This window comes from Ochotona princeps, chromosome 2 (genome assembly GCF_030435755.1).
Source record: "Ochotona princeps isolate mOchPri1 chromosome 2, mOchPri1.hap1, whole genome shotgun sequence".
Lineage (NCBI taxonomy): Eukaryota > Metazoa > Chordata > Mammalia > Lagomorpha > Ochotonidae > Ochotona > Ochotona princeps.
Window position 1 is genome coordinate 127,343,650 of NC_080833.1, and position 24,702 is coordinate 127,368,351.

A 24,702-nucleotide genomic window follows, 5' to 3' on the forward strand; every position below is an offset into this window, starting at 1 on the left:
TATAAGCTGCACCTCAGCTAAGGGCAGAAGCTGGCGGTGCTGACGGCCTGCGCCGCCGTGAGTGAGGAAGCTCTGTTCACCTGGATACTTGAGTGCTTCAGGATTGGGGTGAGTTGCTGTGTGTGTGTGGAAGATTGCTGTGCTGTGGTACTTGCAAGGTTAGCATGCCTTTACAGTATCAATGGGCTAAATGTCATCATTTTGTCTTCCAGCTGCTGAACTTGTGTGAGGCGGAAGACTCTGCTCTGACAAAGCTGCCTTGTTACAAAAGCCTCCCGTCGCTTGTACCCCTGCAAATCACAGCCCTGAGTGAGTTCATGTGTATCGGAGATGGGCAGCAGGTGTTGGAGGTGTGGGTTAAGCTGCTGCTGCCCGCAGTGCTCACGTCCCATATGAGCACCAGCTCTAGTCCTGGCTGCTCTGCTTCCAGTTTGGCTCCCTGATGTCCCTGGGAAAGTGCTTGGGCCCAACCATCCACGTGCAGGACTCGGATAAAGCTAGCTCTGCCCCAGCCGTTGCAGTCCAGGGGGAGTGAGTCAGTAGGTGGGTGATCTCTCCGTGATGCTGTCTTTCAAAGAAACAAATACATCTTTAAAAGAAAAACAGCTTTGCTGTTGCCACTATCTGATCCTTGTGATATTTGTGATCTTTAGGTGGGATCAACAAGTTGATTTGTTTCCTGAACTACATAATGGGATGTCAGGGGACTGTATGCATGAGTAGAATGTAAGAATTCTTTCTGTATAGTAGCTGTGTGTTCTGTAGTTGTGACTCAGGTGTTTAAGAGAACTGTCCTGTAGAGGCAGCATACAGAAAAGGGCCTGCAGCTCTTGTGCACCTGGTGGGTCCTGAAGTCTGCTGCTGCTGCTGCAACTTGAGTCACTACACGTAAGGATTGTGCAAAGTGTATACTGACAGTGTTTGGATGTGTTACCCAGAACAAGGTTTTTTTTTTTTTGGTAGATATTTTCTTCTTTTTTAAGATTTATTCATTTTATTACAGCCAGATATACACAGAGGAGGAGAGACAGAGAGGAAGATCCTCCGTCCGATGATTCACTCCCCAAGTGAGCCACAACAGGCCGATGCGCACCGATCCGATGCCGGGAATCCAGAACCTCCTCCGGGTCTCCCATGTGGGTGCAGTGTCACAATGCATTGGGCCGTCCTCCACTGCTTTCCCAGGCCACAAGCAGGGAGCTGAATGGGAAGTGGAGCTGCCGGGATTAGAACCGACACCCATATGGGATCCCGGGGCTTTCAAGGTGAGGACCTCAGCCGCTAGGCCACGCCGCCAGGCCCCAGAACAAGCTTTTTTAATTGACTCTTGCTTAATTATTATTGGACACTTAGTAAAATGTTGCCAGAATCCTCTCTGAGTGAGAGGTGAGTTTACTGAGAAGTCAATTGGTAAGATGAGACAAGGCGAGGCCAGGGACACTCCACTGGTGGGAAGTGCATGTGGAGGGCATGTCTGGGGACTCCCCGCCGTGCATCCCAGGGCCATTCACTGCCCTTAGTTAGCCTTTGTAGTGTGTCTCCTCTCCAAAGAATGTTTGTGCTTTCAGACACTTAGAGCTTAATCCCCAAATGTGATGGGGGCTGCCCGAGCAGACAGGGGTGGTGGGTAGAAGCTGTGTGTCAGTTCCCTGGACAGTGGCTCTGATGTGACTGCTGTGACTGAGGATAGCTTGGAGCAGAGCTTTTCCTCCTTTCAGAAGGTGTGAGGTTTCTCATGGCCTCCCCTTTCTTTGTTTTTAATTTGAAAGGTAGAAACAGAAAAATCTATCTGGTGGCTCACTTCTCAAATACTCCTAATGGCCAGACTGAAGCTGGCGGTCTGGGATTCAGTCCAGGGTTCCCAGTTGAGTGGTGGAGCACAACTCCTTGAGCCGCCACCACTGCCTGCCAGCTTAGGCGCTGGTGGGAAGGTGCAGATGCAAGCAGGGCTGGGACTGGAACCCAGACACTCCTCGGGGTCTCAGCTGCCAGTCTACACGTCCGCCTCCACCGCAGCCTTTGTGGTTGGCTGTTGACATCCCTCTTAGGTATTATCAGCCACTTTTCCTGGGAGCAGATAGTAAGAAAACGGGCGAGAGGTTCACATTATTGATCCTCTGAGAAATTGTTTAGGTATGTTTCTGGTTTTCATAATGAAATTGCGTTGATTTCTCTCTCCCAAGATGCACTCGCAGCCTGCAACTACCTTCCTCAGTCCAGAGGGAAGATCATCGCTGCACTCTTCAAAGCACTCAATTCCACCAACAGTGAGCTGCAGGAGGCCGGGGAAGCCTGCATGAGAAAGGTGGCTCTGTGTGTGTCTGTGTGTGTGTGTGTGTGTGTGTGTGCGCTCGTGTGCGTGCACACACCCATTGGTCTGCCAACAGTGAGCTGCAGGAGGCCAGGAAGCCAGCATGAGAAAGGTGGCTGTGTGTGTGTGTGTCTGTACACCCCGGCATGCTCACACAAGGTTGTAATAAGTCTCTTGCTTGTTTCATCGTCTGAGTTTTTTGAAATGTTATAAGTAAAGCCATCACACATTTCTGAAATACGTGAGTGGTATGCTAGTTTCCCAAGGAAAGGCAGACATGTGATGCCAGAGTCAACACAAAAGTTTCTCTCTGTATTGTCTGTCTCTTTGTAACTTTACTGTTTCACAGTTTCTAGAAGGTGTGACCATAGAAGTGGATCAGATTCACACCCACATGCGCCCTCTGTTGATGTGCCTATTTGTGGAATGCTACTTTTCATCCAACTTGGGTTTCTTTCTAAGTTTTTCTGGCTTTATTATGCTTTCTTTTCTTCTTCTGCTTTTTTTTTTAACCATTCTATGTCTAGATGTGTTATTTAGCCTCATTTCCTCCTGCCTCTGAACAGCCAACCAAGCAAAACTAGAAGAGCATTTGAAATGGTTGTGAAACGCCCCCTGAGAGGGTGTGGGATTTTTGGTGGAGAACAATGAGGGCCTCCTGGGTGTGTTAGTCCTGGGAATGGCCGCTGGTCTCACCACTCCCTGCCAGCTCTCACCAGCTTGTCAGGAACACAGCTGCTAGGTAGCTAGATGACTTCCACCAAATCAGAAGGCTCTCCTAAAGCTTGCCGGCAGTGATGTGGAGGCGGGGGCAGTTGTGGAGGGATTGGAGTTGGGCCCGGGGGTGTCACTCTAATCGCCCTGTGCACCATTTAAGGAGCCATGGCATCCAAAGGCAGAGGTGGGGCCTTGGCCTGATCACTCAGGCCCTGGGCCAGGCTGTGTTTAGCTGTCAAGCTCTGCTCATTTTTTTCTGGGTGACAAATGACACATAGACATTATTTTGAACCTGTTTGGAAGAATCCCTGCATATGATTGCTTACTAGAGAAACTGGAATTGCAGAGATGTTAAATTTATGACTTCCTGTACCCCTGGTGATCAAAGGTTTCAGCCGTCACCATGTTGAGGAGGGCCAGTTTGCAGAGGTGTGATCTGCTTACCTCAGGTCTGTGTGCACACATGTGTGCATGTGAGTGCACAGCCCTCCCTCCCAGCTAGTGTCACATAGACTGTGTCACTTCATAGGGTGACCCTGCTCGTTGGAGTGGCCTGTGTGTGGCATCCTCACGTGCCCCGGATGGGTTGCCCTCTTTTGGAGACAGTTGGGAAAGGGGTGGTTTTCGCCATTTGTGGAAGTGTCTTAACACTCACGTATAATCTTGAATTATTCCCCAAGAGATTCTGTGTGAGTGCGTTGGCATGCGGCAGGGTCTCACAGGTTCTCCCCTCCGATCACCCTCTGAAGCCCTCTTGCTGATGTGTGACCAAGGGGCAAGGTCCGCTGTGAGCCACTCTTCCTCTGTGGCTGTCGAGCTTCCGTTAAGTTCTGTGTCTCTGACTGTTGTGTCTTCACTGTCCTGTTAACCCCAATCATCTGACGGTGTCGGCGTGTCTGGAAGTTTCTCTGCAAATATCACAAATGGAAAAGCTGACTTTCCTACTCATCCTCAGGAAAGCATTCCAGAGTGCGGGAGGTGTTCCTTGTCTCCATTCTGTCAGTTTGAGGTGAGAACAACCGATTAGAGTCAGTTTATGATTTGCAATGTGAAGAACAGATTACCCTTTCTTTTCTTTTCTTTTTGACCTTTCTGTTGCCTTTTTTCATGCTGTAATTTTTGTTTTGGTTCAGCCTGCCATGGAAGGGGTAGAGGTGAGAATTTCAGTGGAAGTGCAAGAGGGGGTCATTGTCGTACTGGTTTTGCTGTGACTCGTTAGTTGTGCTGTGGTTCTGTACTGGACAGTGCGTCGTGCCTTTGAGTGCGGTGACCTGTTCGTCTGTCTGTTGCAGAGTCGTCCTAGTATCATTGCTGTGACTTGTCTGGGTGCCACGCATGTTTCCAGTCAGGGCACGGGAAGCCAGACCCAAAGTTTCCCCGTTTGCTCCATGTCAGGATGCCCCTCTCCCAAACCTCTTGCGATGTTCATAGTGTGAACTCAGCCAGCCAGCAGCCTCCCAAGAGGAAGCTCCCCAAAGAATGTATGAGCCCTGTTAGAACTGGGGAACCCTTGTATTTTCTGCCTTGGCTTAACACCTTGGCCCTTTTTTATAGCTCTCTTTGAAGTATGCACATGTGCACACACACACACACTGATGTAGGTACACCACAGTGCAGCCTTAGCTCTCTGGGCCTCCTTCCTCTGTGAAATGAGAACGATAATGTTGTTCCTTTCTGTCTTGAGTGCTGTGAAGTTGAAGGGAGTGATGTGATCAACAGCACTTGGGAACAGAAAAACCATGGTGTGAAGGAACCAAGCTAGAGGGCTGCACTGTTTCAACAGTGCTCCTTCATCTGAAGCCTTCAGTTCTGTAGAGGAGAACGCTGATGGTGGGAGAGGTGACCCAGAGCTGATTTTTCTTAGTTTGGTCTTAAGAGACCTTCTGAGAAGCATCCCCCAGGCCCAGGCTGCTGACCTCAGGCCCTTGGACCAGTGTTAATCATCCCCATTTCACCCTGTCTGGCCCTCATGCAGGGTGACCCCCGTCTTCCCCAAGGCCACATGGAGGTGATGGCAGAGGCAGGGCTGTGAACACAGCTTGTGAAGGTGGAGTGAGCTCCCAGCATTCCCTGCCAGGCCACCAGCTTCTCAGAGAACACATGTCTCCCATGATGTGGGGCCTCATTAGTCAGCCTTGTTTTTAGGCCTGACGGTGCTTTGGGCTACCATCAGTTGTCCATTCACTTTGATAATTTTCCAAGGGCAATACTTGAACATTATTTGAGGAGCTTTTCTCTGCTGGGTTTTGAAAGCCAAAGAAGTCTGTGTCCTGAGAACTTAATGAACCAGGAGGACCCCACGATGCCACAGCAAAATGGGGTGATCTCCATGCTCTCAGGCCCGACTGTCCCTGCCTGAGTGAGAGGGTCGGCATAGGTGCCACACACCACACCAGCCACCCTGTCGGTGTGTGTGAAGACCCCATGACAGAGGGACTCAGCAGGGCCCTGCCTCAGGACCCACACGGTGTAGTGTGAAGCAGGTACGCTGTGGCTTTGTCCATGTCCCCTCTGCTTCGTTGGCCAGTAAGGCTGTACTAGGAAGCAGTGACAGTGCCCTGTCTGGCCAGCAGCACCGATGGCCCTCTGCGGACTCTGGTTTTCTTTATCAGGAGATGAAGATCTGTTCGGCCATTATCAACCTTTTCCTCCTGATCCCAGCTGCGCTGCAGACCCTGGTGAAGCCTTTGTTAGAGGTTGTCATGAAAAGAGAGCGGGCCATGTTAATTGAGGTAGGCTTGTCCACAGCAATGCTTCCCAGCAATGCCTCCTCTCTGTTGCCAGAAGGCTGATTTTCATTCTGTGATGTCTGAAGTGCCCAAGCTGACAGCAAACCCATGCAGACACTGCCCTTGGGCTGCCAAGGCACTGCACCTGGGGAAGGGGTGTTCCTGGTGGATGGGGCAGTAGGCAGAGCTGGCCTCTAGGCCTGGGAAGAGCAGTGTGGGAACATAGTGCTCCCCACATGTGTTGCAGGTAGGCAGTCCTTTCCAAGAGCCCTTGATCAAGTTCCTGACTCAGCACCCTTCACAGACGGTGGAGCTGTTCATGATGGAAGCCACTCTGAATGACCCGCAGTGGAGCAGGATGTTCATGGTGAGGGCTGAGCTCCTCTGCCAGGTCTTTGGGCAGAGGAAATGCTCAGGTCCTAGGGTCACACTGGGTGGGTATGCTGCCAGGCCTTTAAGATCATAAAGTGCAATTGCCTTGAATAGCATTTCCGAAGGGTACCAGGTAGAGAGAGCTTTGGAAGGAGCCTTAGAATTCATGTTCTTCAACATTTTGTGTGTTGAATTAGTTTAAAGTGGCTTTCCTGTCTCTTCTGCTTGCAGAGTTTCTTGAAGCACAAGGATGCCAAGCCCCTGCGGGACGTGCTGGCTGCCAACCCCAACAGGTTCATCACACTGCTGCTGCCAGGCAGTGCACAGACAGCCATGCGCCCCGCCTGCCCAGCACCATGCGCCTGGACCTCCAGTTCCAGGCTATCAAGGTAGCTTCCTTGACAGGGCCCCGGGATCCCCAACATCTGCTCAAGACACAGTTCCTAGACTGTCTCTTCTCTGACAGATCATAAGCATCATAGTTAAGAATGACGACTCTTGGCTGGCCCATCAGCATTCTCTGGTGAGCCAGCTGCGTGGCGTCTGGATCAGTGAGGCCTTTCAGTAAAGACATTGCAAGGAGAACATGGCGGCCACCAACTGGAAGGAGCCAAAGCTGTTGGCCTATTGTCTGCTCAACTACTGCAAGTGGGTGCCCCTGTGATCTTGGCCTATGCATTGGCTGAGCTGCTCTGGGGCCTGGGATCTGTGGAAGGGGCTGGGCCGTAACCCTGGGCTGGTGGAGGGCTCTCAGAGGTGCTGCTGTGGATGAACTTGGCCACAGGCTACCCTGTCGTCTCGTCTTGATCCCTCAGACAGAACTATGGAGACATAGAACTGCTGTTCCAGTTGCTGTGAGCCTTCACTGGCCGTTTTCTCTGCAACATGACATTCCTAAAAGAGTATATGGAGGAAGAGATTCCCAAAAATTGTAGCATCGCCCAGAAATGTGCCCTGTTTTTTCGCTTTGTAGACTTCAACGACCCCAACTTTGGCGATGAGCTGAAGGCCAAGGTGAGCACCTGGGCAGCAGCGGGAGGCTGCAGGTGCTGGGGCAGAGTGGGGAGTGGGGGCTGGACCCTTTCCTGTCAGGCCCTGTCTGTCCTGCAGGGGGTAGGCATCCAGGTTGCTGAGGGGCAGAGCTCACAGTCGGTGGTGGTATCCTCGGCTCTGTTCTGACCTCACAGTGCCGTGTGGTCCAGCTGCTTAGCCTCCCCAGCTTACTCGGGGACTAAGCACCTTGGCCTTATTTCCGTCTATCTTCTCATTTTTTTGTAGGCTCTGCAGCATATCTTGAATCCGGCTTTCTTGTACAGCTTTGAGAAGGGGGAAGGAGAGCAGCTCTTGGGACCTCCTAACCCAGAGGGAGACAACCCAGAGAGCATCACCAGCGTGTTCATCACCAGGTGCTGCTTCTGGCGGGCTGCTGAGTGAGTGTGGCTTATCCAGACAGCTGCCCCTCCCTAAAGCTTTTATTCCTGATTGTGTTCTTAGAGGGACATTGCATTGCTGTGCTGACAGGTAGATTTCTCAGGACAGTCTCATGCTGTCAGGAATCACCCCTCTCTATTAGCAGATTGCAGTCACAAACAATATATCTTGGTAAAAATTTCAGTTACTGTGGGAAAACATTAAAATCTCTGCACAGCAGAACTTTGATGTTGTGTTGTTTCCAGCTCTACAACCAACTCTGCTGCAAGTCAGTGAAAATCCTCACCTGGTTCTGTTTCTTTGGGATCTGGGAAGCACAGTGGGTTGGGCGGGCTGTGTGAGGTCAGTGAGGTTCTGCATCTGTAAAGAAATGCTTGCAGTTATCGAGGGGGCTTGTTGGGTGGGCTTCTGCACTCGCTATCATGTTGTCTCGAGACGTGCTGTGTGCTCTTGGTGTCCCTCATCTATGTGTGTCTGAGTAGTCTCGGGACGGGGCTGCTCTCACACGTTTCACCTGGGATGAGGCTGGAGGACACAGTTGATAGGTCCCCAACCTCGCTGCCGCTTCCTTCCTGCCGTTTTTGATTCTACCCTGAGAGCTGAACCTGGGGATTTATTCTTGGTCCATGAGTTGATACTGGCCTTGCCTGTCTGCTGGGCTGGGGTCTCTGCTGTGGGACCAGTCAAGAGTGAGCATTTTGAGGGTATCAGATAGGCAGTTAAATCGCAGTGCAATGAAGGGCTGCTGAGAAGGAGCCGACCTGAGAAAAGGGACCTTTAGGGGTCCACGTGGGCCTAATAGAGAACACAGTTAGGAAGAAGACCCAGCCTGCTTTTCATAATCTGACAGATCAGTGGAAAGTTGATTGAGTTGAAGAACGGAGTAATCATACTTGAGTTAATACCGAGGTAGACCAGTCTTCCAAGCATGTGCACCTTTGCTGTTGAGTCCCTGAGATACAACCAGAATCTCTCATGCACTTGTTCCCATAGAAAACACAATGTTTTTATTTTAAAATCCTCCCCCCAAAAATCCCCCCCACTTTGGTCACATGTTCTGACCATAATGCAGGAAAATAAGAAACAGATTATTTTTTAAAAAGATTTATTTATTTTTATTACAAAGTCAGATATACAGAGAGGAGGAGAGATAAAGAGGAAGATCTTCCGTCTAATGATTCACTCCCAAGTGAGCCCAACGGCCGGTGCTGTGCCAATCTGGAGCCAGGAGCCAGGAACTTCCTCCAGGCCTCCCACACGGGTGCAGGATCCCAAAGCATTGGGCCGTCCTTGACTGCTTTCCCAGGCCACAAGCAGGGAGCTGGATGGGAAGTGGAGCTGCTGGGAGTAGAACTGGCTCCCATAATGGATCCCGATGCGTTCAAGGCGAGGACTCTAGCCACTAGGCCATGAATCTAGGCCCAAGAAATAGATTATTAAAGTTGACTAGGAAAACCATCTTAGCTATTCGGAAGTTAAGACATTTGGTTTTTTTTTTATTATTTCTTATTTTTAATTCATTAATTACATTGTATTATGTGACACAGTTTCATAGGTACTTGGGTTCTCCCCACCCCTCCCCAAACCCTCCCACCATGGTGGATTCCTCCACCTTGTTGCATAACCACAGCTCAAGTTCAGTTGAGATTCCCCCATTGCAAGCGTATACCAAACATAGAGTCCAGCATCTTATTGTCCAGTCAAGTTCAACGGCTTCTTAGGTATACCCTTTCTGGTCTGAAGACAGAGCCAGCAGAGTATCATCCCAGTCAATTGAAAGCTCCAACATACCATCAGCAAAAATTTACATCATTATGGAATTAATTGACATAGTGATGAGTAACCAATATATTAAAAGTAAATGCGAGATCCCAGCCACCTTCTGTGATCACCTCACCTATACTTCAATTTAGTTTATACACAACATATAACATTCAAAACATAACATGTTATACATAACATCATATCATCTTAAATTAAGGCAAACATGTGGTATTTAACCTTTTGGGATTGGCTCATTTCCCTTAGCATTATGGTTTCCAGTTTGGCCCATTTGGCCACAAAGAACTGCATTTTGTTTTTTTTAATAACTGAGTAATATTCCATGGAGTAGATGAACCATAGCTTTCTTATCCAATCCTCTGTTGATGCGCATTTTGGTTGCTTCCATGTTTTTGCAATTACTGATTGTGCTGCTATGTACATTTGGTTTTAAATCAGCTGAAATCAAAGAAGACCTAGAGCCCCTCTTACTGCATTGTGACTCCTAAACCTGTAGGGCTTTTTGGGATTTATATATATATTATAAATATATATATATCCAAACTATATCTATATATATACATACATACATATATATATATTAAATTGGAAAGTCAGAATTACAGAGGAGAGACAGAAGGGTCTTCAGTCCACTGGTTCACTCTCCAAGTGGCCACAATTGCTAGAGCTGAGCAGATCTGAAACCAGGAGCCAGGAGCTTCTTCTGGGTCTTCCATGTGGGTGCAGAGTCCCAAAGCTTTGGGCCATCCTCGGCTGCCTTCCCAGGCCATAAGCAAGGAGCTGAAAGGGAAGTGGGAAAGTCAGGACGCACACCAGCACCCACATGGAATCCTGGTGGATGCAAGGTGAGGACTCTAGCTACTAGGCTACCACGCTGGGCTCAGGGCTTTCTGAAAAAACACTGAAATGGTCCGACACAGTAGCCTAGTTGCTAAAGTCCTCGTCTTGCATGCCCAGGATCCCATGTGGGTGCCAGTTCGTATCTTGTATCACTGCATTGTGTTGACTTGGGCAGTGAGCCAGTGGATGGAAGATCTTTCTCTCTGTGGCCTTCACTTTGTAAAAATCTGACTTTCCAATAAAGATAAAATCTTAAAAAATAAAAACAACACACTGAAATGAGTGAGTGACTTTATGGTCCATGTATGTAAAAGAAGTAATGCTAATGTTGAGTCTCACTCCCTTAGCAATATGTAGGATTAACACGTCTGTGAGTGGAAGGGGAAAGTGGAAAGTGGACTGTGAGTGTGTGTGTAGCATCTGAACGTGGGTGAGCCTTGGTGGGGAAGGTAGTTCAGAACTGGAAGTGAGTTCCCTCCTTCTCATCTTGGCCGGCAGGTCCTCGACCCAGAGAAGCAGGCGGACATGCTGGACTCGCTGAGGATCTACCTGCTGTAGTACGCCACGCTGTTGGTGGAGCACGCCCCGCACCACATCCACGACAACAACAAGAACCGCAACAGCAAGCTGTGCCGCCTCATGACCTTCTCATGGCCCTGCCTGCTCTCCAAGGCCTGCGTGGATCCTGCCTGCAAGTACAGCGGACACTTGCTGCTAGCACACATCATTGCCAAGTTTGCAATACATAAGAAAATCGTCCTTCAGGTACCTGGCAAGGCTCCCCCACAGCCTCCCTTCCTGTGGCCATTGGAAATGTTCCCCTCTACCTGCCGTCTGGTGAGACCTAAAAGCACTGCTGCCGTGCGGTCCTGCATGGGATGGTCAGACTCGCAGGCCAAGTGGTGTTAACAGAGCTGGACGAAGGGGAGGAGGTGCTGTTGAGTGTGGGTGGAGTTCCAGCTGGAAGGGGAGGGTTGCTCCCACCCACTGTCAGTCACATGGTCATGGGTATGTTCTACCAGCCTCCCAATGCCTCGGTCCTCCCTTTTTTCCCATGCCCTGCCCTCTGCTGCCTTTTAGCCTGGCTTTGTTCTCCTGTCTCCCACTCGTCTGGCTGGAATTCTGGCTTCTGGTTCTGACTTGATTGTTTCTGTCCAGATCCCAGACCACTACTCCTTCTGGGACTCCTTCCTGAGCTGCCCTTTGGTGGTGGCTTTGACATCAGGCAGAACTGGGTTGAGTTTTGTTTCCTCCACTTGAGTGTCCTGTGCTCCTGAGCTAGTTACTCTCCATGTTAGACTCAGAAGCCCAGCATAGGATCTTCAAGAAGTTTCTGGAAATGGGAGGTATAGAAAGGTGGAACACAGTGGTGCAAAAATGCGTGGCACCAGGATGCACTTGCATCCATTTCATTCTTCTGCGGCCTGTGGATCAGTGAAGCGGTGCCTTGGCAGTTACTTCCTGCCCACTTTCTCTTGAGAGCTAGCAGGGTGCTGAATTCCAGACCTCAGGTAAACCCACTTGTCACCCTGCATCTCCAGGCCCACTGATGAGGACTGCTTTCCCCATGGCCCAGACACTGGCTTCCTGTCCCCTCGACCTTCGGTCAGGTCATGTTTATTGTTGTTGTGGCCCTATGTTAGGCCTTTGCTTCCGACGCAGACATTGTATTTGCTGTTGGTCCTTGACCCTAGCCTCTTTGACTCCATTTTCCTCACTGCAGCCAGAGGGAGGGGGTCCTGTGGCCGTTGTCATGTCTTGATGCTTAGGTTTAACATGAGAGTCCTGCTGAGGGCTGGGGCCACACGTGACATGGGCACGTAGCAGGTGTGAGAGTCAGCATGTCTATTGATATAAGCCAGGAGAGAGAAAGCAGTGAAGTTGTTTTCTATTAAGAGAATCCTGAAGATCTTATTAAAAACTGTGTCACAGAAAAACAGACATGTCTTGGTTTCAGGTGGTGGAAAAGAGTGGAAAAGACACTTGTTTCCTCCTCCATCAGAATTTCTGCTTCCTGTAGGTGTACCACCATCTGCTCAAGGCCCATGCCATGGAAGCACGCGCCATTGTCAGACAGGCGATGGCCATTTTGACGCCTGCAGTGCCTGCCCGGATGGAGGACGGACACCAGGTGCTGACCCACTGGACCCGGAAGATCATCGTGGAAGAGGGGCATACGGTTCCACAGCTCGTTCACATCCTACACTTGATAGTGCAGTACTTTAAGGAGTGTAGGGAGAGTCGTTGTCTGAGTGGCCTCTGGCAGTGACTTTGGATGTTTGCCTTTCTTTTCCTTCAGTGATCAGGTGGTCCTTCACCTGTTGGGAAAGCTGTCTGCCGCCCAGCATTTGGGTTGTGTGTGTTTGTGTGTGGAGATGCTGTAGGGTAGGGGCATTGCCCAGGGCTGTGCTTCTCACAATGCTCTGCCTCATCCCCATGCTTGCAAGCACCCTGGGGTGCTCACCCAGGGTGTATGCATTGGCTCCTTGGTCCATTCTGCCTCCCACCTTTCCTGCTTCTCTTCCCTGAGGGCAGCTGCTGCACAGTCTAGCTGTCCTCAGGGTTAGTGCTGGCCCCTCCGCATGAGCCTTTGCTTCCTCGTGGCTGCTTTGTGTGTTGCTCATCTGCACACGTGCCTGGCCTGTCCCCAACATCCCAGCCCAAGGAGTGTCCATCTCAGGGAGACACCTTGCACCCAGTGGTGGGGAAAAGAGCAGCTGCCATGGTGGGGGCTTGCTGAGCCCGTGCCTGTCCCTAGGTGTTCGGGCAGAGCCAGTCATTGCCGGGAGCTGACTGTCTTCTGTCCAAGCCCATTGACAAGCAGCACACAGACACCGTGGTGAATTTCCTCACCTGTGGCCTGTCAGGTACGAGCGTGGGCATCTGGGGCCAGGGCCCGAGAGCCGGCTCTGCCCCTTGTCTACCACAGCTCACTGTTTGACAAGTGTGCCGGTGCGTACCGTTGACACTGTGAGAGAGGCAGCTCTGCTCTCGGTGGCTCTGAGCCGGCTGTGTGTTGGTGCTGATGAAGGCGGTCGGGGTGGGGTATGGCTCCCGCCTGCAGCTGCTAAAGTGGCCCACACCTGGTGTTTCAGTCTTTATATTGTAGTCCTTCCTTCTCAGTGTGTGTTTCTGTGGAGTTGTTGAGAATCCACTACTGAAGTGCATTTGAATGTTTCAAACATTTAGTGAATTTTCCCCCAACTCTCTTGCTGTGGTGGGAAATCAGTGCTGGGTAGCAAATACTTTGAAACAGAACAGTGCACCTTGTTGGTGGGGTGATGCTGTTGAGGGCTCAGAAGTCCTGAACATCTGCTCCGGGTCCAGCCGGTGAGAAATGACTCACATCCAGGTGCATGCCATGGGCACAGAGTGAGAGGGAGAGGCCCGTGGGGGACAGGCAAGTGGCAGAATAGCACGGGTGGGCAGGCAAGGGCCTGGGCCTGGTCAGGAAACGGCATCCTTGGCCAAGCTGGTACGCAGTGAATGGGAACACATTGCAGGTGAATGACAACACCAACACGGCTGGGTCCCCTGGGGAGGTGCTGTCTCACCGATGTGTCAACCTCCCCAAGACCGCCTTGCGCCCAGACATGGGGTCCAAGTCTGAACTTAAGTGCAGTGGTCCGACAAGCTACTGATGACTGTGGTAGGTGCTGGCAGGCCACCATGTGGGCACTGTGGCCTGGCCTTGGGCTGGGTGCATGTGAATCCTGGCCTGGTGCTGAGGCCTGAAGTCTCCCACGTGCGCTGCCCATCGTGGCCTCTTCACGCGCCTGCTGCTGGGGAGCTGCTGGTCTCCCTGAGAATGGTGTCCAGCCTCCGCTCAGCAGCACCTCTTCATCTGGGCAGGTTTGCCCAGACGTGCCGGTTGGGACAAGCTCTTGAGTTGATTTCTGGAAACAACCTGTAACGTGAGCTTGAATTTGTCACATGGCTGTTTTAAAGTTGAATGTGTAATTGGTTGTGGATCACTGTGTCATGCTGGGAAGGGCTGGCCCCCATGCTGATCACTTAGCTGTCTTCTATTTTCTTTTCCTTTTTCTTTTAATGTTTGATTTATTATTTTCATTCAGAAGACATAAAAACGTATTTTTATACAGAAAAGACAAAGTTCTAACATCCGCTGATTCACGCCCCAAGTGGCCATAACGGCCTGAGCTAAGCTGAGCTGATCTGAAGCCGGGAGCTTCCCTCCAGATCCCCTCCAATGGGTACAAGGGCCCAAGCACGGGGGTCATCCTCCACTGCCTTTCCAGGTCATAAACAGAGAGCTGGGGAGGAAGTGGAGCAGCCAGGACATGAGCTAGTGGCCATATGAGATGCTGGTGCTGCAGGTCCTGTCTCAGCATTTCTATTAAAACTTTAAGCTCAGGGGTCCAGCACAGTAGCCTAGCAGGAAAAGTCCTCACCTTGAACATCTTCCCGATCTCATGGGTGCTGGTTCTAATCCTGGCAGCCCCACTTCCCATCCAGCTCACTGCTGGTGGCCTGGGAAAGCAGTCAAGGATGGCCCAAAGCCTTGGGACCCTGCATTCGCGTAGGAGACCTGGAAGAGGCTCCAGGCTCCTGGCTTCGGATCGGCACAGCGTCAGCCATTGTGGCCATTTGGGGAGTGAATCAATAGATGGAAGATCTTCCTCTCTGTATATCTGACTTCAATAAAAATAAAATAGATCTTAAAAAACAAAAAAACTTTATACTCGTTGCATTCTGGTGCTAGCAATACCCCCATTGTCTTGCTCTACGCATTTCATTATGTCACAGGTTCCATTTCTCTAGTTTTGTGATGGAATTTGTCATTTATGAGTGGTTGTTACTGGAGCTTGCAGAGGCTGACACACTTCCTGGCTTTGGGGAATGGTTGTCCAGTGTGGTCCACGGCCCTGAGGCTGCAGCATGGCCTCAAGTCCAGCAAGGTGGGTAGGCACTAAGGTATCTGCACACTGTCCCTGTGGCAGACTGGAATGGCTCCTGCCAGTGCAGGCCAGTGGGAAGCGCAACCCTGTGGCCAGTCTGCCCATCAGAGGTCTGATGCCGTCTTGAAGTGGTGGGCCATGCTGCCTTGATTCCTTCGCCTGGGAACCCAGCACACAGTCTGCCAGCCCTGCTCCCTGTGTTCTGGATTTCTGGTAGTGCCATCGTTTATTAGATTAACACCTTGATGCACAAGTTGAAACATCAAGTTGTGTTTTAACTCAAACCAGAACATAAACAGGAAGGGCTAGGTATTTGGCCCAGCAGTTAACTTGCCACTTGGGACACCTGCATCCCGTATTGGGTTACCTGGCTCGGCTCTTGGGTCCAGCTTCCAGGCTTCAGGCAATGACTCAAGTGCTGGGCACCTGCCACCCACATGGCAGACCCTGATGGAGTTCCAGCTGCCAGCTTTGTCTGGCCTAGTCCTGTCTGTTGTGGGCATTTTAGGGGGAATAAAGCAGTGAATAGGAGAGCTCACCTTTTCTTTCTGTTTTTCTCTGTCCTCAAATTGACATGAAAGGAAAACTTAATTTTAAAACAGTGTTGGTTTGCAGTGACTCAATTGGCAAATCCACCCCTTACAAATGTTGGGATCCTGTATGGGCACTCACATCTGGTCTACTCCCCATCCAGCTCCCTGCTTGTGGCCTGGGAAAGCAGCCAAGGACGCACAAAGCCTTGGGACCCTGCACCTGCGTGGGAGACTGGAAGATATTCATAGCTCCTTTTCGAATGACTTGGCACCAGCTGATGTGGCCCTTTAGGGAGTGAACCAGCAGATGTCAGATCTTTCTCTTTGTCTCTCCTTCTCTATGTAAATCTGCCTTTCCAATAAATAAATAAATCTTAAAACTAAAAGGAAATTTGTTACAGTAGCTTCCTTTTTAGTGCAGATCTTAGTGACTTTTAAAATAGTATCATTGAATATCTATAGTTTTAATGAGCTTTTTTAAAGATTTTTTTAAAGGTTTATTTTATTTTTATTGGAAGGTCAGATATACAGAGAGGAGGAGAGACAGAGAGCAAGACCTTTCGTCCGATGATTTACTCCTCAAGTGAGCGCAACAGCCGGTGCTATGCTGATCCGATGCCAGGACCCAGGAACTTCTGCCAGGTCTCCCACGCGGGTGCAGGGTCCCAAGGCTTTGGGCCGTCCTCGACTGCTTTCCCAGGCCACAAGCAGGCAGCTGGATGGGAAGTGGAGCTGCTGGGATTAGAACCAGGGCCCATATGGGATCCTGCTGCCTTCAAGATGAGGACTTTAGCCACTAGGCCACGCCACCAGGCCCAAGATTCATTTATTTTTATTTTAAAGTCAGATATATAGAGAGAGGAAGAGATACAAAGAGGAAGATCTCCCATCCGTTGATTATTTCCTAAGTGACCACATCGGCTGGAGCTGAGCCAATTTGAATCCAGGAGCCAGGCGCTCTTCCAGGTCTCCCTGTGGGTGCAGGGTCCCAAGGCTTGGGGCCGTCCTCAACTGCTTTCCCAGGCCACAAGCAGGGAGCTGGATGGGAAGCGGGACTGCCAGGATTAGAACTGGCACCCATATGGGATCCAGGCATGTTCAAGGTGAGAACTTCAGCCACTAGGCCACCATGCTGGGTTCTAATGAGCCTTTTAAAAGGGATTTTGATGTTTAAATGTTTAAAGCAAATTTATAACGGAAGCATTCTTAGGAGATCCTGTGTGGTTTCTACCTGTTTTATGCATATGATGCATTTTTTTTTCCATCTTTATAGTTACCTTCCAAAGACTTGTTATCTAGCTTTCTGTGTTTTCTTCCATTTGCTGCCCTGACTGTTCTGTGTCTCCCATTGTAGGAGCAGCCAAATCAGGTGAACTAGGGGAACGTTTGCATGGGGCTGGAGCTGCTGAGCTTCCTGCTGACAGTATTGCAGTCGTCTGCCATCCTCAGCAGCTTTAAGCCCCTGCAGCGCGGGATTGCTGCCTGCATGGTGTGCCATCTGCGAGCCGTGCACAGCCTCCTCTCATGCCTCATGAGCATCTTCCTGACAGAGCGGAGTACGTGCCCCTCCCGGGGAGGTCCCACTCCTGCACGCCCTCTCAGCCTTTCCCTTAAAGTGCCTTTGACCTAGGACTTTGCTCGGGGCTACAGTCACTGCTTTGTTGTTTTTTTACTTTGGAAATGCTTTGCTTTTCCCTTAAGATGTTAGAGATAACTGAGGTTACAGTGTCATAGCAGGTGTCTAACACCTGGGCATGTCAGAGCTTGATGTGCTGGAAGGCAGGGGGAGGGCAAGGTTGTGGGAGGCAGGCCAGCGGTGCGACCTGTTCTAGGGTCAGTTGGCACAAACCAGAGCTCGGTCACTAGCGTGAGGAGCCTTTCTTGCAGCACCCGGGTCCCCAACTGGTGTTGTAGGTACTTCCAGCGTGGCCTCCAAGTACGAAGAGCTCGAGTGTCTGTATGCGGCTGTTGGGAAGGTCATCTATGAAGGACTCACCAGCTACGAGAAGGCCGCCAGTGCTAACCCCTCGCAGCTCGTCGGTGAGTGGACGGGCGTCTACTGTGCTCCCTCAGAGAAGTCTGGGACGGGCTTGGTCTCAGGGTGCTGGGAGGAGCTGCTCAGGGTCTGTGTGGTGTTGGTGCCCCCGAGGCCCCCATCTCCTGGATGCTTCTCCCCAGTCTATCCTGTTCTCTCATCTTGGCTTCTGCTGTAGGCTTTGATTGAGAGCTGTCTCAACTCAATGTCCACTTGTGGTGGGGTGGGACCACTGCTGTCACTCCTGCCCATGGGCTCTCACAGGGGACTTGTCCCTATGTGTCTGTGACACTGACTGGTGCAGGTGGAACAGAAGTTGATTTTCTAGGTGTCTGGGGCTGCTGGACACATTGAACACCAGCTCGCCATAGTCAGCTTTGGCTGCGATCAGACTTTAGATTGCTTTTCTTTAATTTAATATCCATTGTGTAAAGACTAAAAGTCACCAGTATATAGACACTTGCAAAATAGTCCTTCTTTTGCAAATGCTTGCAAATTTGCGGAATTAGTGAGTTAGTTTGAGGTAGATGGTGTGTACTTCAAACTGACCGCTTGCTTTGAGATTCAGGTGCCAGATGAGTTTGCAAACATTGTGCCCCAGAGCTCTCTTCTGCAACCAGGCAGGCCTGGGGGGTAAGGAGTGCTTTTGTGACTGTAAGTGGGGTGCTCTAGATCCTTGCTTCCATCTTCCTCCTTGTTCGTTCTTCAAAGGACCCAGTTTTTGAAGAGCTGACCTCCACTGGCCCCATCTCCCTCCTTTGTGGAGGAGCAGCTGTGAGGTGAGCTGGGGCTGGGGAGTTGGCCATGGTTCTTCTCCCTGTGTTAGAGCCACAGCTGGCTTGGTGGAGCAGAACACAGCAGCCAGGAGCATCATGATGCAGCATGCTGGTGGCTGTCCTCACAGAGTCAGGCTGGCCGCACATGGAGTGGTGGGTTCGGATGAGGCCTCATGCAGGCCTGACTGGGCATGCCTGGGCTGGTGCACCTGTAGATGCAATTGATGGGCTCAGGTACTAAATTTCATCTGCAGGTCAAGGTCAGGATGACTGAAAATTCCAGCTGTGAAATATGCTGCCTGCCTGTTCATGTTCCAGCTTGAGCTTTGTTAATTTTCATTGATCTCATGGAATTTAAAAAAAATATTTTTATTAATCAGGTCAGTATTATAATTCAACTGCCTAATCCTCCATCTTGCAGCACCAACAGCCCATACAGGCACCAGTTTGTGTCCTGGCTGCTCCACTTTCTATCCAGCTCTTTGCTTCTGACCTGGGAAAACAGTGGTGTATGGTCCAAGGCCTTGGGATCCTGCACCTACATGGGATTCCCACAGAAGCTTCTGGCTCCTGGCTTCAGATAGGCTCCGCTCTGTCTGTTGTGGTCATTTGGGGGAGTGAACCAGTGGGTGGAAGAGCTTTCTCTGTCTCTCCTATCTGTAAATCTGCCTTTCTGATGGAAATTTAAAGAGAGAGGAAGGAAGGGTTTTTATTGGATGGTTCACTCTCCACATATGTACAAGAGACAGGATTGTTCCAGGCTGCAGTTAGGAGCCTGAACTCCATCCGGGTCCCTCATGTAGGTAGCAGTGGCTGAAGTACTTGAGCCATCACCTACTGCCTCCGAGGATTCACAGCAGCAGAACACTGACTCAGAAACAGAGGAAGGAAGGAACCCAGGCCTTCTGCTGGAGATGGGGGGGTCCCAAGTGTTGGCTTAGTGTGCTGTGCCACAGTACCCTCCCTCTCAGAACTTTTGTCATGTTCAGATAGGCTAGATAAGGAAAAACAGGTCTTCTTTCCCTCACTTCCAACTATGTCCTCAGATAAAAAGCCTCACTCAGGCCGGTTCGCTGTAGCATATAGAAAGCTGAATTTTAAACTGAAGGTAGTGTGAGGCCATTGTTTGGTGTGGCCGTGTTGGAAGAGGTACACATCAGGAATGGGCGTGCCATGCCTTATAGTAGGCAGGCGTGGTGTTGGCGTTTGGGTTTATCCGTACTTTATCCCTGTATGTACTACTGTGATAAGTAGTCCTGGATGCCAACTACATGTTCAGTGCCTTTTCCATCTGGACTAGGAACTGTTGCTATAAGTTTTGCACCTTGAAAAGTGGGACAGAAAAACTAGCATGGACTCTTGGTTCTTTTAGACACTTGTGTAATAGAGGAGCCTTTAATACCATAAATACAGCCTCGGTGTAGGACCTTTAGGACCATTTTTTTTCTTTGAAAAATATTCTCTTTTTTTTCTTCTTGAGATTTATTTATTTTTAAAAAGATTTATTTATTTTTATTACAATGTCAGATATACAAATAGGTGGAGAGACAAAGAGGAAAATCTTCTGTTCGATAATTCACTCCCTAAGTGACCGCAACAGTCAGCACTGCGCCAATCTGAAGCCAGGAACCAAAAACCTCCTCCGGGTCTCCCACATGGGTGCAGGGTCCCAAAGCTTTGGGCTGTCCTCAACTGCTTTCCCAGGCCACAAGCAGAGAGCTGGATGGGAAGTGGAGCTGCTGGGATTAGAACCAGCGCCCATATGGCATCCTGGCGCGTTCAAGGCGAGGACTTTAGCCACTAGGCCACAGCTCTGGGCCCTTGAGATTTATTTATTTGGAAGAGCTACAGAGAGAGAAGCAGAGAGAGATCGACCTCTTTTGGTCTCTGGTTTACTCTCCAAAAAAACCATCCTGGCCAGGGCTGTGCCAGAGTAAGGCCAGAACCCTGGAATCTCATGTAGGTCTTCCATGTGGGTGCAGAGACGCCAGCCTTCAGACCGTCCTCTGCTGTTTTTCCAGGGAGCTGCATCATAAGTTACATCCAGGGCTTAAACTAGTGCTCACGAATGCCAGTGTCGCAGGAGGTGACTTCATTCTGCCCCACAGTTCTGGCCCCCAAGCGGTTGACCTCTAAAGGGAGCCTTGTACATCTTACTGGCATAGCCCAGTTACCAGCGATGTTCCTCTTGTGCCTTGAGGCCCTCAGGAAGGTGACTTGGATAGAGAAGTGTGACACCGTGACATCACCTTAGCAGTGATCAGTGTAGCTGTGTTGGGTGTGGGTACACTGGACGTGGGCAAGGGAGGGGTCACTGTCAGGTGGGCAGCTTGGGATTTCATCATGCTCTTGGGATGGCATGTGGTTAAACTGTGGATTGCTTATTTCTGGGATTTTCTACATACTGTTCTCAGAACTTAGATAGCTAAAGCCTCTGGAAGAGAGCACAGAGAAGGGGACTGGGGACTTGCATGTTAGATTGCATCTTCCTGCTGGTCACCTGTTGCTGCTCTTCTGTGAGAGAATTGGCCTTTCCCCACCGCAGGGACTCTCATGATTCTCAAGTCCGCCTGCAGCAACAACCCGAGCTACATAGACAGGCTGATCTCGGTGTTCATGCGCTCCCTGCAGAAGATGGTGCGAGAGCATCTTAGTCCACAGACGGCGGCGGGGAGCACAGATGCAGCCTCAGGTGAGCACAGTGCGGGGCCTTGGTACTCAGCTGCCATGGCGTGAGCACTGGATGTGTCTGCTGTACTGCACTGAAGCACTGAGTCATGGGCTGCAGGCCCAGCTCGGGGCTCCAGGAATCTAGGTGCTGGCTGTTGCACACACTGCAGAACCCAAGCATCCTGAATGTGACCTGGGGAGGCCTGGACTGACCTCATTGGCCTTTGGGAGACACATGTTAGGGCCAAGTGTGGTGGCAAGAAAGTGCCAGGCTGCTGTGGCTACTGAGGGAGCGTTGGGGAAAGTGGGCAGAAGCCAACACGTGCAGTATGGCACTGCGCTGTTTAAAGACGCCTTGGGAACTTGGTCTCTTATCGACACGGGCAGGGATGAGCGAGCTGGTGATGCTGAGCCTGGAGCTGGTGAGGACACGCCTGGCCGTGATGAGCATGGAAATGCGCAAGAACTTCATCCAGGCCATCCTCACGTCGCTCATTGAGAAGTCACCTGACGCCAAGATCCTCCGTGCCGTGGTGAAGACCGTGGAAGAGTGGGTGAAGAGCAGCTCCCCGATGGCAGCCAACCAGGTGAAGGGTGGGCTGGGCATCAGTCTCTTGCTCTTGATTTGGAAACTTGGAAAGAAATCCTGTTGTCCTGTGCTGGCATTCCTGATGCCTTTTCTCCAAATGGATCTTTCTCATTGTGCTTGACAGGTTTTACATAGAAACCAGAGATTCTGTGGTCACTAATGTGGTTTTACCTGTGTTAAAATGCTTTTATGGTGGTGAAGGCATGCCACAACATGACAGTAACAAGAGGGGGCATAACTTAGTGGAATGTTTGCAGACTTCTGGTACAATTTTGTAGCCTAACTGTTTCTAGGAAAATGCTATTGGCATGTCTTAATTTTCAGCATCCAGTGATAAACCTTAACCATCTTTGATCTTTTTTTTCTTAAAAATTACCTTGTCTTACTGTACTTAAGTAGCAGAACAAATGCTTTTGTTCACATAGAAGTAACTGGCATTTTCTTTTCAAAATCCAATGTTACATAGACACCAGCGCTCCGGGAGAAGTCCATCTTGCTTGTGAAAATGATGACCTACATAGAAGGGACCTGGAGTTAAATGCCCAGTTTTTAGACCTTGTTAATTGTGTGTACAGGTAATTACCGCAGTTGGCCAAGGCTTTTGTGTGTTTTGGGCCATACGTAGACTTTGGCAAGCAGTGTACCGTGGCTTCACCCATGACCTCTGCCTGTATCTGTGGTCCTCTGCTGATGCTACAGAAGCTGACGGATGCATGTCCCGCGTTGTCGGTGGGCGCATCACTGCAGAGCTCCCTGAGCCTGCGGATGCTAACGTGCCACACACAGGACTTTGGTGCCACCCATTTCCTGATGGTTTGCGTGCGGCTTGGGGAGTCCGCTGTCTTGCCCACACTAACCTCTGGCTGTGGCTCTGGGTTTCAGGGACGAGACACTGTCAGGCAGCGAGTTGACTGCCAAGCTCAAGCCTGCTTTTCTTTCCGGGCTGCAATGTGCCCAGCCTCTCATCTGGACCAAGTTCTTTGAGGTTTTTGACAACTCGATGAAGCGTTGGGTCTATGAGTGTCTGCTCTATGTGACCTGCTCCCAGAACTGGGAGGCCATGGGAAACCACTCTTGGATCAAGCAGTGCATTGAGGTAAGGCAGACTTGGGTCAGCCAGAGGTTTGGAGGGGGGCCAGGAGGTGCTCGCAGTTGCTGAGGAATCTCCCAACCTAACCCTGCTTTATCTCTCTAGGGAGAAATAAAGACCTAGGGTCAGCTGGTTGCCTCAAGGCCTTTTGGCTGATTTAAACCCTTCCTCAGAAGCTGGAATCGCTTCTTAGTTTTTAGGCCAAGCTTCATTTCTCTTCAAACAAAATCTGTTTGAATTCGTGTACATACACTGGAAACCCCAGCCAACTCTCCTCAGCCTTGCATTGGGGGAGCACAGCCTGGTGGACCGTCTCGAATGGCACTGTCACACGTGAACCCCTGACTGTCACGACGTGTAGGACGTGCAGCCCTTGGCAGGGGTGGAGGTCTGTGGGGTGACATTTCAACGGGACGGACAGGCATTCTTCTTGCCTGCTAATTCTTGGCCTCTACCACACTTCATTCTTTAACTCCCTCATCAACATAAGCCCCAGGAGGCTTAGGTTTGCATGCTGAGCAAGTAATTCTTACCTGTTCTCCTGAGAGAAACCAGGTAACCACACTCCTGGTTTATTGTGTGTTTGTTTTTTTTTTTTTTTTAAGAGACAATCTTTCATCCACTGGTTCACTCCCCAAATGGCCGCCACAGCCAGGCTGAAACCAGGAGCCAGGAACTTGATCTGATTTTTCCCATCTGGGTGCAGGGGCTGAAGCGCTGCCACTGCCGTCTGAGGTGTGGCGTCCTTGGCTCTGCATGTACTTGAACAGGCCATTCGGGTCGACATGTGTCACGCACCCGTTCCTTGGCGTCATCATCACAGTGAACACCTGCCTGTTCTTGTCCTTCAGCTCTGAGAGGGCAGACAGTCTGGGGAGCTGAGCACTGGCCGTCCTGAGCCCTCAGCCCCTGGTGCCTTGGATTGCACGCATGGCTGGTGCCAGACCAGTGCCAGTAGAGGGCTTGTGGAACACTCGGGTAGAAAATGACTGACCAGTGGCATGTGCTGGTGGGGAGTGGCCTGGATACAGAGGGAGGTATAGTCAGGACACATAACCTCCTGAGGAGCTGCCCTGGGCCCTGAGGCTGTGTGGAGGGAGTCGGGAAGCCAGTTGTGAGGAAGACGGTGGGCGAGAACTGGAGAGGAGTGTGGGGAGGGTGCAGCTGTGATCTGGGCTGTCAGGAGGAAGCTGAAGAGAGTGCAGCAGAGGGGACAGGAAGCTGGCCCGCTGAGTTGGAAGCCTGAGCCAAGGGTAGTCAGAAGGATTGCCCAGATGCCACTCAACCTCTGGGAGAGCTGTAGATGGGAGCTGTGAGCTCCCTTGTCACCTGTGTGTGTATGGACCTGTTAGGGTGAGCTGTTCGATAGTAACTGTGTCCACACACCCTGGCATCTGGTGTCTGCCTTAGGCTCACCTTTGTCCCTGCCTCTGCAGCTCCTCCTGGCCATGTGTGAGAAAAGCATGCCCATTGGTACCAGCTGCCAGGGGGCCATGCTCCTGGCCATCACCAACGTCATCAACCTGGCCGACAGTCATGACCGAGCCTCGTTCGCCATGGACATGCACGTCAAGCAGGAGCCTCAGGAACGGGAGAACAGCGAGTCCAAAGAGGAGGTGAGGCCTGGCTCCGCAGGCAGGGGCAGGTGTCAGGGCGCTCTCTGCCTGGGGTGGAGCGTGTGGCCCGAGCTCAGTGAGGTCTCTGTGCTGCCCTGTGCTGCCCATGTGGGTGCAGCACTTCCACGGGCTGCTTGGGATAGAAAAGTTGTCCTTTTGTCATCATTCTGGACAGGAGGCGGCCTAGCTACCCAAGAGCCTGCTGAGCTCCTGTGAGGGCAGCCTGCAGCCCTTGGCTCTCTGGAGATCCAAGTCTTCATCCCAGCAGCTTTTGTCCTTTGTGAGGGAGGGC

At 50.8% G+C, this 24,702-nt stretch overlaps 1 pseudogene; it reads left to right on the top strand.

The window, feature by feature from the left end:
- The window catches only part of LOC131478237 (transformation/transcription domain-associated protein-like), a 72,569-nt pseudogene that overhangs the window by 12,609 nt on the left and 35,258 nt on the right, over positions 1–24,702 (top strand).